The sequence below is a fragment of the Dromaius novaehollandiae genome, chromosome 1 (assembly GCF_036370855.1).
Source record: "Dromaius novaehollandiae isolate bDroNov1 chromosome 1, bDroNov1.hap1, whole genome shotgun sequence".
Taxonomy (NCBI): domain Eukaryota; kingdom Metazoa; phylum Chordata; class Aves; order Casuariiformes; family Dromaiidae; genus Dromaius; species Dromaius novaehollandiae.
The window spans coordinates 100075544-100091204 of NC_088098.1; the positions used below are offsets into that span (position 1 = coordinate 100075544).

A 15661-nucleotide genomic window follows, 5' to 3' on the forward strand; every position below is an offset into this window, starting at 1 on the left:
TTCTCTAACCTTTCACAGCCAGTCTACCTGTATTCTTTATTGTGTAAATCTCAGTTTTTCTTTACCACTTAGTGTAAATCATTTTATTTCTAGCTAAAGCTTCAATTTTAAAATAGAACTAAATTTTATAAAACAGGAATAATAACAGGAGTCTTGGGTCATTTCTGCAAGACAGATTGTTTTTATGCAAGTATGTGTTTAAGTTCATAAACATAGAGGACAAGATTGTTTTGACAATTTAGAAATGAATGTTTAACAAGCATAGTTTCATGCTAGGGTAATTACATTGTTCATTTTAGGAAATTGTTAGAGTGTTACTGTTAAAAGAAGGAAAGCATAGAATCAACTGGTGTATACCAAAAGAAATTTTGTTTAAAGTACCTAAGAAAAGAAAAAAAAAAAGACTGTGTCTTTCTAAAGGGGAAAAATACTTTCAGTCTTGTCATGATCTGCTGCTCTTCCAGAAGATCTGCAGTACAGGGAAAGTGACCTCCAAATGGTTCAGTAGTGATTTGGCAAAATAAGACCTTTTTATAATGACAAGACAGCCTGAACAAAAATGGCATAGGCTGCTTTCCTACCAAGAGTTTTAGCTGCTGCTTTTGTACTCTGCTTTCTGCCAACCTGAAGGTTGGCAGGGGTAGGTAATTACCTATGAGGTAGGTAATTCAAACTACTTTTCTGCCATTACATATTTTCAGTATTGCAATAACTCAGCAAGACTATTTTTCATATAGCTATAGACCATGCAGGCTGTCCTCTTCTAAGGTTTGATGTGAAGGATCATTTTGATACAGCTATGCCATGGCCCGTAGCAGATGTATGTGCCACAGGTGATGGGACTGGTCTTCCCTGTAAGGAATAATATCTGTCTCCCTGTGGTTTTTGAAATGATTTGCTTACCAGATGGGAATTCCCAGTTCCACTGGACTGAGGCCTCCTGAGTATCACTTTTACACTTTTATATACCATGAGACAACTAACCAGACTTTTTAGAAGGAAGCATGTGATAAGGGAGCAAGTTATAGCATGTGGTCATCTTGAACATTATTCATAAATTCTTACTCCTTGTCAGCCTGTCACCCCTCTGTTTTACTGAGGGGAACTGTATCACACTAACGTGGTTATCTTTCTCTTCCCACAGTTTAAAAAAAAAAAAAAAAAAAAAAAGCAAGCTTTATGAGAAAGTGTTTTCCCAAACACTGACTTCAGCTCCAGCATCCCAGAACGAGTGGCAGTCTGTGCTCATCATTAAACGGCTTTTTCAGTCTTTGTCCTTTTGCTTCCCTTGTCAAAACAGATAGCTGTGTATGCTGTTGATGACTTGAGTTGGCTATATGCAGAAGTGGTTTGGTCTTTATCCCTGTTGTTATCTAGGGAATGTCTCTTGGTATTTGCAAAAGATATTTGACCCTGCCTTTTTTAAAGACCCTTTCCTGCATCTCTTAGTTACCCCACATATGCTGATAACCAGAGAAATCTGTTAAAGACCAAATTGTTCTTAATTAGCAGAACAGCTGGACAGGCTTACTGGTACTGTTCCCTAGAGTCATGAATGAGTTGTTGTTAAATACGGTCTTATTTTGCTCTTCTCAAGTTGGATCACACAAGTACAATCATCCCAAAATTGCTGTCATGACTGAACAGTACTATTTAGATAAGCAGCTTCCCGATATAGCCTAGAAGGAGTTAACAGCAGTTGCATTCCTGCTATGAAGCGAGAGTACTTTCCCTGCTAAATAAGGTGGTGGAGGCCACAAGAGTGCACAGAGACCTTGGAGTATAGACTTCACATTCAAACTGGTACAGTTTTGTTGAAGTCAGTGCTGTGCTTGCTGGTACTATTGCTGAGTTGGACCCCACAGCTTTGCTTGTATGGTGAAACGGTTTGTGCCAGACATAGGATGCTTTTCTGAGAATCAGTGAGGTCTTTCAGGAAACTATTCAGGAAACCAGCAGTGTTGAATCCTTTATAAACTCTTTGCTGCAGTGGTATAAAAGTGATATCATTGTGGGAGGGGAAGTGATCCAGAAAGCAAGTAGGTGGACCTAGGTGTCTTTTTACCAAAGTTAGCTGCTTATGTTTGGGATGTGGTGAACTGATGGTGTGTGTATGGGCAGCAGGGAAACCTGATTTTGCTAAGTAAAAATTCAACTATGTTGCATTACTTTTTAATGACCCTGTTTTGAGAAGCCTTCTCTAGCTAACCTCTGAACAGATAAGGTGCACCCCTTACCAACTTAATGGCCTAGTCAATTAAAAAAAACAAGCATGCGACGTAGAGTGCTTGCAAATTGTCTGAAACAGTTTTAATGTTCTGCTGTTGCTAGTCCTTCTCAGAGATGCACTGAATTCTACTGAAATAATTTTTGCTATTGATGATTAAGCACTTCATAAATCATTAAAAAATCATTTACAATTCCTATAATTAGTGTTTAAAAGTTAGGCTGCTAGTGCTGTTCATTAGTTTTATCATTGGATGTTTGTGTAGCAGGTGTCAAACCTTGGGGTCAGTCTGTACAAACTGCAAAAGATGGTAACAGTGACTTTGTTTTGATTCAGCTGACCACCTTTATGTCTTGCTTCTGCACTGTGAATCCCACCTCATCTGTGATGGACATGGCATATGGCACATGTCATGGGATTTTCTTGTTGCTTTTTCTTGTCTTTCCTTGTTTTTTTCTGATCCCCTTATGATACTGATGTGTCTAAATATTGTAAGTACAGAAGATTTCACCGTGAATGTTTCCCTCAGCTCTAGGTCCAGTACTACATTGATGGGAGTTTGGTAATCTTGCAGTTAACCAAATTCTAGGGATGGAAAGGTTAAAATACCTGACACCAGTTTCTTCGCTCCCTGCCCCCAGGAAAAAAAAAAAAAAAAAAAAAAGTGAAGTATTTATAATACTTTTGTAATGGGATTTCAGCTTCAAATTCTGCTGTATATACTATTCATTAGCTTCTGTGTTTTCTTAGTACAAGAAGTGTCCTTTGTAGGGTATTGCAGTAGCTGGGTGAAAGCATGAATAGGGACAGGTTACAGGAAAAACAGACGAGCAAAATAATGTTCTTGGTGCATGAAAATTGCTGTGTATGGGATAATACCCAGTGTCAGAAGGATAGTATTCTAAAACACACAAGTCCAAGTCATTGCCCTAGTTAATACTTAAAAAGGTCAGACAGATGCAATAACAACAGTCGCAGGTGAGGCCATACCGAACCTCCAGAGAGAGGCCAAAAGCCCAGGCTGCTAAAGCTAGGTAAGAAGGTGGTCATGCGCTTTGTGACTGCCTGTAACTGCTTGGTATGAGTAAGGAACATAAAAAGTGATTTGAAGCTTGACAGTAGCCTGTAATATTATGAGCCATATTTTGCAGAGGAAAATAGCTAAGGCAGGCCTTGGTTTGAGTGACCCTGAACAGGGAAGGTTTAAAATGCTATTAAACTTCCTGTTCATGCTCCTACCACAAATTGTTACTAGTTATCCCAATGAGAGTAAAGGTCAAGGACGCTTTCTTCATCACTGTTATTGCTTTCTGCTCAGAAAAAGGCAACACTAATCCAGTGAAATCGTTAGTGGTGTTCATAAATAAGTTGCAAACAAGTTTGATTGAGTTTCTTTCAATTTTTGGCGAATTTGTACACAAGAATATTATAATAATATTTTTAAAGATTGATTGGTGGACAGAATGTGAACAGACATAAGAAAAAGCTGAGGACAGAATAAGGTCAAGGGTCTGTGGCCATATAAGCTAACCTGATATCTTCCTAATTCCCCATTCCTGTATTTTTGCCTTGATCATAGTAGCTACTCTTTTTCGGGGATTTTATTTTGGTTTTGTTCTGTTTTTGCCACCATAACATTCAGGCAGATCATATCCCTGTACTGGCTCTCTGCATTGCCACTTTAACGCTAGTGCAGTGAGAAAAAGAGAAGGTGGGAAGGAGTAGGGCAGACCAAGGATCAGCATTTAAGTTGTTGTTGGAGAGCTGTGACCTCATTTACTGTGTAAGTTCAGCCAGTTCTCCCTGGGGTGGTTAGCGGTCACACCCACATTTCTATGTTGTTCCCTGAAAAAGGCATTAGATGATGAGTATTTTGGCAAAGTGTTTGTTTGTGGTATTCTAATTTCAACTTGCCATTGCAGTATTTAGGCAGTGATTATTTAAGGATAGAGCCTTGGCAGTAAGTGTAAGGGAATTTTAAGTTGTGCCATAGACCATTGTATTAGATAATCTTGGAAAAAACAAACTAATGTTCAAAACTTCATTAAAATTGCAAGATTGTCACTCTTGTCTAAGTCTCCACACTCTGCATCTGAAGGTGTCCACGTTGCTGTAGTCAGTCTACAGTTTGGTTGCAAAGAATGTGTGAGTGTATCACCTCCATCTTCAGTCACCTTCACAGCCTTCTGGCTTAATTAGTAATTCCCTGGCTTTTGGAAAGCTCCATGGGATTTGCTCTACCCTCTCTCCCTGGCCTTCATTATTTCTACTTGCTGATCCCAACACTGGTGTCTCTGCTTCTTCCCCTCACCTCATGTGCTTAGGAGTGGTCGTTGTATTTACATAAAGGTACACTACCACCTTTATGTTCACATTGCCTACTTTCTTCCCTGCATTCGTTTTTTGCTTGCATCCAGGTCTCTCATTTCATTCAGTTAGAGCTTTCTTTCCTTTTCTCTTTTGTCCATACTTGTTTCTTAATCAGACCTGCTTTTGTATTTGGATTTTATCTCATTGTTTGTTCTTTCCTCTTTTCTAACTGCAGCAGCATTCTTCTTCCCTCATTTCTTGTCCCTTACTGTCTTTTTCTGTTGCTTAGGCTTGCAAGCCTGGCATCCTTTTGTCCTCGCTTTTTCCTTTCCCACACATGCAGACACATAGGCTTTAGATAATTCTTCTTTAGTTTTTCTTTGCATTTCCCTAAATCCCATATGTTTTTTCTTTCTGCTTGGAAAAATAGTCTTGTCTTTTGAGACAGAGCAGTATAAACAATTAACAACAGTTTACTCTGTGCATTTAGATTTCTTTCTCTTTTGCAAGAGAATTGCTTGAACAGACTGAGATCATTCATAAATATCGTTTGAATGCTTTGTGTGAACAAATTTCAACCTGTGAGAAGCTCGCTATGACACTACCTATGTGATTACTCACCTACATTACATGTTCATGTTTGTGTTGCTTTGCTAAGATTATATAAGTCTTGTCAAACATCTGTTTAGAAAACTGTTTTACTCGCTTTTCTTGTCTATGTCCCCTATACCTTTCAGAAATAAAGCAAAACAATTCGTAAAACCTTGAATCCGGTATGTAACCCCTGATCAACAGCAGCAAAAAGCTCAACAAAGAGTAAGTGTGGGCTTTTTATAAGTACTGTCTGTCCATTAGTAGAAAAAGAGACAAAATTTAAGAACAAAATTAGCATTTCAAACTTGAATTCAAGAACCAGCATATGTGCAGTATAATACAAATCGTAACTAACTTGTGCTTTCACTCTCTTGTCAGCCTTTTCAAAGCAGAAGGCATTTTTCTTTTCTCGTCAGTCTAGCATGTTTCATGAGAAATTGAATTCTCATAAACTTCAAAAGAGCTTTAATGAAAGAGAAATTGTGGTACAAAATAGGTATATATTGTATCCTAATATGGAATCTTAATTTGAGTCAGTGTTCAGATGTGGGATATATAGTATGCTCCTTATAATGGAAGAGGATGCCCTGTTATTAAAACAAACCAAATAAAAGTTTTCTTACTATTTTTAGCCACTCAGGCTCTCTATCCACACAATTATATTTAGCAGTATTTGTCTTCTAAGACTGTCATGTAAGTATTATTTTGTTATTTTTCTTTCCAAAAGCTCTTGAGTATAATGAATGAAGTATTAAAATTAAATCTGGACAAATTTTATTCAAGACAGGTGAGGCGTGATTTTTCAGTATTTTTATTGTTTTTTTTTTTAAATTCAGTTCAAGTAAGTAAATACTGATTTTTATCAGTAATGGTAACTTGATGATTTTCCTGTTGGAAGTACCTTTACTTGCTTGTAGAGTGAGATAGATGCAATATAGTAGACAGTTTTTCATTAAGCCATAGATGAGATCTCTTTTAAAATTAGACCAGAATACACCAGAATATTCCAAAAGGCTTAATGCATACATTGTAAAGCTGCTGGACATAAAGTGTGTATTTAGTGTGAGTCAGCTAATGCTTTCATGAATTCAAAGATATGTTAGTAGTTTTTAAAGTTGTAATTCCTGATACTCTTTTTTATATGAATTCTTGTTTTTTATTCCTGACAAAATGAAGTAGAGAGAAACTAATTTGTATTTTTAGGCTGTTTGGGGTGAAATTTACTGTTTTCATGACAAAAATGTTAATATTACCACTTGAAATCTTGATATGTGAAATTTGGGTTTTGGTGCTACCCAAGATAATAGGTACATTTTACTTTTTTTTTTTTTTTTTTTGCCTTACTCCTTTGGTTTTGCATATTGCACCACAGAAGTTCAGCAGTAGTAATTTTGTTCATTATGCTTTCAAAAATGGAATTTTACATGTTTTGATTGCCACCTTTCTGTATTCTTGCTCTCATTTTCTGCTGTCGTAAGCTGTAAGTTGCATATGGGGTCCGGGCTATAGATCTCATATCTCAAAACCCTGCCAGTTAGGATGTTGGCCGTGAGACATCTGAACATGGAACAACTATAAAATGCACTTCTGAACTTTATTGCAATATCAGCAAATCTGTATTATTAGTTAATTTTCATAGGTTATAAATCAGAAGTGATACCCATCCTTTTCTGTTTCCCATGGCTTGCAGCACATTCAAAGCTTTTTTTGATGTAACAGGTTTCTCGCTAGGTGCCATCTATCTTGTACAAGAGATTTTGAATTCCAGAAGTGGCAAGGATTCTTGACAGCTCAGGTACCCTGTTAGAAATGTTTGGTTTGTGAATTTAATTCTCGCAGAATGTTCAGATGGACACTGGGAAGTAAGTGACTAAAGCCCAAGATCTGAAAGACAGTTATCTAGCTCTCCTAGGGAATGTATATTAAAATGTAATTTTTATCTTCTGGATTATGGGACTTCAAAGACTAACTCAGAGAGAAAGAGTGTGATGATTTTATTTCAGAGTCCTGAGATTGAGTTTTCTCTATCAGAAGCATAAATAATTTGAGACAGTAACTCAGTTCCTGACCTTTGAGTAGGAAAAGCCCAGGGGAATGAGAGAACATGAAAGTCAAATCATCTCTTATCCTTCAAGTGGTGATTGCCCTATTAGTGTTGAGGTCATTGTCAGGACAATATGGAAGACCATATGGTTACCTGCTGTGGGACTACCTTTTGGGCAAATAGAGGGTCTCATTGTATTCTGGTTCTGCCTAAACTTTAACCTCTGGAGACATAATTCATCAAAATAAACAAACCAGTGAAGTCCTTGTCTGATTTTTATTGTCATTCTTTTTTTTGTTTTCACAGACAGTCAAAAACACAGTGTCAATTGCACCTTTTTAGATACATGTTCCCAACAGGCTTTCATTCATGTTTAGTGCAGTGATTTGGGAAAAAAATATCCTTTGCGTGTAATGGTTTTCATTTTTGAGCTTGTCACACTACATAAACTGTGTCTTACTGAAAGCAGTATAAATTTAACCTTTTTTTTTAAAAAAAACCATGGAACTTAGAAGTAGGGTAATTTGAATGTATGTATACAAAAACTAAAGTACTGTAATATTGAATATGTTTATATCCAACCTTGTTATGGCAAGAAATGAAGCTTGAGTAAATAAAAGTAAATTATAGAAATATTTTTAAAATTGCAACTAATGAGAACTGTTTAGATCACAGTAATTTGCTGTACCGTGTTTCATTTCGGCAGTAACGTATTGACAGTAATGTTGTGTATCCCTTGAAGTGCACCATACTGTACTATGGCATAGTAAGCTAGAAAATTAAATATAAACCTAATATTAATTGTAATTATATATGAACCTTGTAATTATATATGAACCATATAAGGTCTTACTGAGGAAGTCTGTTAGTACAATTATAGGTTAGGAGTTTCTGTGTTCCTGCTAATGTCTGTCTGCCTCCCACATAATAAATATATAGATATACCTATGTAATGGGATTTGGATTTGAGGTCCTTTGTGAGACTTCTCTAAAATGTGGCAGTACTTTTAGTATTGCATGTTTTCTGTTCCCAGGAGGCATTTGACTCCTCATTGGGCTTGCAACTGGAAATGACCTGTAATCCAGGTCTGCAGTAAATTCTGTGCAAGATACAGATAACCTGGTGTGAACAACAGATTTTTTTAAAAGTTTTTCTGCATTTTTGAGCTATTTTATCTAATGAGCCTTTTTGGTAGCAGTTCACCCAAGACTCAACCTGAAAACTACCCAGTGACTGTAAGACTGGTTAAAAGGAGTTTTGTTTTGTTTTTTAACATGTAAAGCTATAATGCTTACTTTCTTTCATTGACCAATATGTGCAGTTTATCAAATAATGAAATGAGAATTAAAAAAAAAAAGTGCATCTCCACCTTATTGCTATAGTATAGAACTGTGAGTAGCAGCTAATGCGCTCGCTCTCCAAGAATCTTTGGCTAAAATCCTGGTTGAGGTACTTTCATTTATTTATCTCTTATTAAACTAGGCATGAGTGCCTCTTTCATCCCTAACCTGTCATATAACAAGTAATTGTTTAATAATGTTTCAGAGCCATGAGAAATTAAGAGCAACTTAGCCAGAGGTTGAGAAGATATCTGGACTATCTCCAGAATTCCCAGTCTAATTAGTTTCTTCTAGTTGAACTGAAATGAATTTATCTTTGGAAAATATGAAATGTCAAGCTATGAGTTTCTGTATTAAACATATTTTTCAATTAAAATAACTATGGAAATATGCATGCAGAAGTAACTTTGCCTAATTGCATGGTGAGAGAATTAATTTCCATAGAATTACAGTAAACATATAATAATTATCATTACCCTTTTGACCCAGCAGTTGACAAAAGAATAATAACCTTTTTAGAAGTATTTTTTACTTATTTAGCCTTGTAAGCTTAATGACTGTGTCTGCTTTCAAAGCATGCTTGATTTTCAAGACTGTGATTGCTATTTTTAAAAAGCAATACTGCTACCATTATTGTTTATTGCCATTTTTTGGCACTACTTTCCAAAGCAAGAAATTAGAGGAAACAGCATTAATGCTATTCAGGTAGATCTCATAACTGCTTCTGGCTTATCCCCATTAAATGGATAGTGAAATGGAGGTGTGGTGGCAGAGACACAATTTCAGATGTTATTTTATTTAAGAGGGGTATGTACCTTCGCGTGTTTGTGTATTTTGCCTTCTACAGGAGGTAAAAGGCAACCTTAGAAAGAAAAATGTTGATTTTTATTGACTTACGGTAGGAGAATCATAGTATTTAGTACTTCACCCAGTTTGTTAAGAGCAAAGCTACTGATTGACTTTTGTTAACCTGTTGTCACAGGTTCAACTATTTGATTATAAATTGATACGGGGATGAGGGCAGTGGAGCTTGTTAGCCCTGTTGTGTACTTGACCCAATGCCATTCTGTTTGGGTAAGAATGCCAGTTCTGAATAAGAGCATTTCTTAATACCTGGATAAAGAGGTTAAAAGAAAAAGCTGGAAGTAAAACTAAAGTAAGGGAGGAGGCATAGGTTGTGGTCTCTGTCACGGCTGATGTACATGTTTCAGGGGCAGAGGATTAAGTTTGGTTACTGAGTGAAGATCTGTATGAAAGCAGTGAGTACATCTCAATACTGGTACACATAGATGAGTGCTCTCATAGGTATCAGCAAAGCTGAAGAAGTTGAGGGTAATAACTGACATTAGTGTATTTTCAGGCTGGTAGTCATGATAGTAAACTTTGTGGTTTAAGTAACCATACTTAAAAATACAGTTTTAAGTGAAAGTGTGAAATGATGAATGAAAAGAATGACTCTTCAAGTTGTTATTAAGAGAAGATGCTGATGATGGGAACATGGTGATGTGTGAGCATGGAACTCTGTTTAGTTGAGAAATAGCACAAAAGAGCATTGCAATTTGAACTAAGTAAAAAAGAAAAAAAACCACACACTTGTAAATGGTGGTAATTACACTGAACAGTCTTTTATGGAATTGACTGTGGGCTCCATCTGTCATGGAAGTTGTTTGATTTTTGAATTAAATTGTTTTCTCAGATGAAGTTATGGAGCATTAACTGTGCTTCACACAGCTTGAGCCTTCCTATTTCTAGATTAGTTCCCCATCTACGTAATGCCAGGGAGTTGGAGAAAGTTTCAAGGGATCCCAGATCTTACAGAAGAGAAAGAGTCACAGTCCCTTTCCTTGTCTGCCATGCGGGATTCCTGCCAGTGGTGTGATCTAAAAGGCAGTTGTGTTGGAGACTGCACATCCTGAAGCTTTTCTCAGAATCCATGAAGCTATCTGCAGAAGAGGCCCAACTGTTTGGATTTGGAGGGAAGGCTGCTACATTCACCAGTAATCTACTGCACTGTTATTTTGACAGCGCTGTAGTGGCTTTGCCAACATCAAGCCAGCCAGACATCTGGAAGTACCAAACATAAATCTAGAGCATGCCCATAGAGCACCTCTGTTATGTTTGTAATTTCAGATGCGTTGTACTCATGTTCCACTCAACCCAGAGTTAATCTGCTTGTGAGAGGTAAAGCTGTCCTCCACAGACATAGATGAATTGCTCATGGGGATGTATATCACTTCTGGACTGGCTGGTACGGTCATCTGGAGTCTGGCTATATTCTCGAGTGATCCCCTGCTTTCCATGGAACGAATAACAAACGCTCCTGGCAAGTTGCACTTGACTGTGTCCTGTCTTCCTACCTCAGTACACTATCCTTGCCAATTCTTCTTTATTCATGGTGTATGGAAAGCACTGTTTGAAGACTATGTTGGTCTCAGAGCAGCCTAGTATTTTTTTTTTTTTTGTTCAGTTTTTCACTCGGAAAACAAGCAATTATTGTTTGGATTAAAGAGAAGGGGAGGAGGAAGAAAGCTATGTAAAATGTGCTCAGAACAGCATCTCCATCCATCTTTAGTTTAGTTTTGTCTAAGAACAAATCAGATTTTGTGTTAGGAAATATTTTTATATGTATTTGTGTTACTCGTCCTTTTGTAGCAGTACTGCCAATTATATTTATTAGCCCTAAATATTAAACAGCTGGCAGGATTCCATTGTATATAAATAAGACATTTGAGACCTGGAAGAATGCCATTTCTAATACAGCCAGCTGGTGCTTTTTACAGTTGCATTCAGCACAACACTACTGAATTTCACTGAACATACAGTGTTGTGTTAAATGACAATAGAAGAATGTGGAATGGTTTGGGATTTCTGTAGGAAATGCCAGTGTATAAAAATATATTGTTTCGAAAGACTGAGTGTACCAAGGAAATGATGTATTGTGCACCTGTTCTGTGCAGTTTGATGTAAGTGTTTCTGTGTGTATGTATTTTGCTGGCAAATGCAAAGCAGCAAACTGCAGAGGTTTTTCAAATACGGATTTTTTTAATGTTCCTGTGCCACAAGTGTTTTCCACTTTCTCTATTTCTGTGCTTAGAAATTTCTGCTTGCTGCAGCTTCTGAAACCATGTGCTAATAAGGTTTTCTATCTAGTCATGATCCAGTCTTTATTAGAGTCCAAGTAATAACTAAAATAGGAACAAATTCACTCACCACCTCTACAATAACGAGCTCTTCTGGGTAGGAATTAGTGTACTCAAAAATGTAGTTAAAAATAATTTGATCCTTGCAGATTTAAAGATCTTTTAGGAATTATCAGCACTATTTTGTGTGTGTGTGGATTTATCTGTCTGTATCTCCCGACTATTAATTTGTCCCTATTCTACATATTGGAAAACAGGCATAAGTGTGGATGTTGGGTGTCTTCAGATTTACCTAGCAAATAATAGTTTGGAGAAAAACTGGCTTCTCTTTCCATTTTTTGTAAAGGTTTGCCATCAGTACTTGCCTGGAAACTTCCATAGATAGCACTTTAGGCAAAGCAGAGAATAATGCTGGAAGAGCTTCTGTTTTTTATTCTTCTTATTACTAAATACTACCAGGAGCTTGTTGTTGTCTGCAGTATATCTGAAAGCATTATCTCTTTTCAAAAAACTTGCTGAAACTGTGAGATCAGTAGGATTGAAACCTGTTTCTCAAGGAGGTATGCAGACTAGAGAAGAATAAAGCTCTGAATGTAGTTTTCAAGATTTGAGGTGGCATTGGAATGCTGGATTTGGATGTCTGTTAGAAAGTTTAATGCTCAGATGGTTTCCTTATTGGAGTGACCTTTTTCCTTACTGTGGTTTAGACAATTTTGCTTACAGAAGCCTGAGAATCAACTGTCCTTGCAAGAGTCGATGCTGAGGTACTTAGCTGTCTGGTAATTAGAGCTGAAAAATAGATGGCTTTACTTATCTTTCTGCAGGTTGGTTTAATTGTTAATCTAGTATTTCCATGATGAGGTATGTACTGTTTCTTTCCTAAATGCTGTGTGTTTTGGGATGTTTTGTACATACACACACAGTTGCACTTTTTTAACCCTATTTAATATTTATATCATTTTACTTCCGAAATGATTTTTTTTTAAGTAGAAGACATAAGCACATTGAACATTTCTGACTTTATCATTTTAGACAGGAAGATGGTCAAGATTGATGTTAAATTACATATATATTTCTTAGGCCTTGGTGAAATGAGGTTTGTTTATTTTACAAGATGTTCCAATCACTGTGGCAATCTATTCTCTGCTGTAGGTAGCAGAGGAGGATGCAGCTGTAGTACGATAGAGGGAAGAGGTTCTAGTCCTCTCCATTTCCCTCCATATCTGGTCAAATCATGGGACACACTTTCCCCCAAACCCACGTACACACCCACCCCCAGTCCCCTTTTTAGTCAGGTGTAGGAGACAGCACAGTCTTATGAGGAGGATGAGGTGGGCTGCATCTCACTGCATATAGATATTCCTTGCACAGCACTGCAGCTTCTCTCTAGCTTTCTGTAGTAGCTAAGAGGTTGTGAATTGCCTATACAAGTCATGGGGAATAAGTGGAGGATAGTAGTGAGCTGGGGCATAGTATCAAGGGAAGAAAGAGAGGCAAGCATCTCTGTCCTCATAACATACCTCCAAAATGCAAATGTTGCTAGAAAACATTTTAATATACCACTTGTAAGTTGCTATACATATTTAGCATTCAGTTATGAGATGAGCAAACATGACATTCATTTTACTTTGTAATGTTTGTTATTTTTATTTATTTATTTTTAAACAGTACGGAAAATGATTTTTTTCTGAGTTTTGCTATGTTTTGGATTTGCTTGCAATGGGGAAAAAAAACAAAAATGAAAAAACAAAACAGGCTGAGAGTTAAATTAGTTTTTTCCATTAGACGCTTTTCTGTTTTGGATAATTTGGGGTAAATCTTGAGCTGTGCTTTGTATAGCAAAATACTTCGCCTCATTTTGTGTTAGCCAAATTAAGTGTGTGGATGCTCTAAATGAGTTCTGCCTTCACCTGAGCTCTCATGAGAAATGAAATTAAGATTTTTAGTTGTAATTCTGAAACTGTTTTATTTAGTTGTAAAGAAAGCCTAACTTCTTGTTAGAGATTATGAACAAAGACTCTTACATAACAGTGATGTCATCAGATGTGTTTTATTTGGTCAGGCAACTTCTCAAGACGTCAGTGGATGACTGAACATATAGGGAGAAGGACACAGGAGAATACTAGTTGGATCTTAGAACTGCATGTTGTTTCATGTAATTTTATACCAATATAGCTTCCTGTCAACATTACAGTCCTTCTAATCTGCTCGGTTTTTATCACAGTAAAGCTTTTCATTTAGCAGTTATGACTAGTGAATATCAACAGACTATTAAAATAATATTAGAAAGCAAGAACCAAAGTCTGTATCTTAGAAGGGTTTATGCATTGGCAGTGATTATTTCTCTCTCTCTCTTTCTCTTTCTCTCTCTCTCTCTCTCTCTGTGTGTGTGTGTGTGTGTGTGTGTGTGTGTGTGCGTGTGTGCACGTGTGCGCGCGCGCGCGTAAGTGTAACTTAACCGGAAAGTCTTTCAGTGCAACTTCCTCTTCTGTCCTTTGCAACTTAGAAAAAATAAAAATAAAAGCTAGGGGGAGACCAGTGCCAACAGGTAATTGCTTTGACTTTTGAATGCCAAATGCAGAAGAAAATTACCATGATACTTCCCAAATCTGATCATTATTTACCCTCTGGTCTCAACTAATAGGTATTTATCAGCTCTGCATCAGTGCCTTTGGCCATGTTGTGAGGACAGTGTTTACATATTGATGAACTGATCTGGAATGCATTCTTCTACGATGTTGTCACTACAGGGTTTTTGTTAACCTCAGGCTTTCAGGGCTCTTGGTTCCTGTAATTATTTTGTTAAACTTTTTTTTAGTATATGGGAAGATTCCTCTTTTCTTTTGAATTATTTTATTCTCAGTCTCAAGCTATCCTAAAATGTATGCTAAAATAATTCAGGCCTTTATTTTTTATGTTAGTTGTTTGATTTCCTCACTCTTCCTTAAAATTTTTGCACAACTGTTGTTTAAACAAGTCTCTCTGGGAATACATTTTTCATTTCAGGTAAAAAAAATAGTCCTTTTTCTCTTTGCATTGCCAATGAAGTTCAATATGATATATGGGAAAGCTAGATTCTCTTATTGATCTGAATTTGGATGTATTTAACATTAAAGTAAAAAATTCAGCAGAAGTAGTAAGTACTTAAACAAAGAAGGCATCAAAGTTATTCATATTACCTTGAATTGTGCAGCCTGGGTCCCAAGTGTGTGCTTCAGCAAGAGAAAAATGTTTCAATATTGGACAGTACAATATAGAGAGAAAGGTGTTAGACTGAAATGTATATTTTTAAAATTACAATATATTTTCCTTTTATCATATCAAAAGATTTTTAGGTCAAACTCTTTCACACAAAGTTGTCTATTTAAAAATAAGTAGAAAGGATGCTTAGATGAGTGGTCAATTTTCCTGTGCACAAGGACTTCCATCCTGGCCTATTATGTGGCCATGACATAAAATATTTCAGATGTTTCATACCTAACATGAATTATATTTTCAGTTAATTAAGGTGACAAGCAGCAAGTTGTCAGAATATGACTTGGTAGATTTTTTGGGTTCTTTTTTGACGGATACAAATGCCATGGTAACTGTTTGGCTTAAAGGGTATTTTTTCCACCAATATTTTTTGTTCAATTTTTAGTCCTCCCTGAAATTCCTGCCTATCGAAAGAGATCTTTCATAAGAGATCGGGTTTTGTTTCAGCATTTCAATTCAGGCCATGCTCCAGCTCCTATTAAAGTTAATGGTAAATTTCTCTTTGAGAGCAAGATTAAGGATTCTTAGGCAAGTGTCAGATACACACCAAAAGGTGAATGAAAGATTTAGGTTACAGTGAGGATTCATTTCCCCTACTTAAGACAGATAGCAGAGGGCCTTGTATAACACTGAAGGACGTTCAGCTATTCCAGCAACAAACAGGTAAAAGACAATTTTGTTCTCATATCAATTTGACAAAGATGTCATTAGATTTGAATTTCTTCAGTTAAGAATATATTTATGATTAGC

At 36.6% G+C, this 15661-nt stretch overlaps 1 protein-coding gene across 4 annotated transcripts in view; it reads left to right on the plus strand.

Moving 5' to 3' along the window:
* Positions 1–15661, plus strand: part of EPHA3 (EPH receptor A3) — a 233655-nt gene that overhangs the window by 54093 nt on the left and 163901 nt on the right. The window contains exon 3 of one of the 4 annotated variants that reach the window (XM_064522272.1): positions 5275–5353. The exons of the other annotated variants lie outside the window; for them this stretch is intronic. The gene's annotated coding sequence lies outside the window, so the exon portion shown is untranslated. The remainder of the gene's footprint in view (positions 1–5274; positions 5354–15661) is intronic. 4 annotated transcript variants of the gene reach the window in all.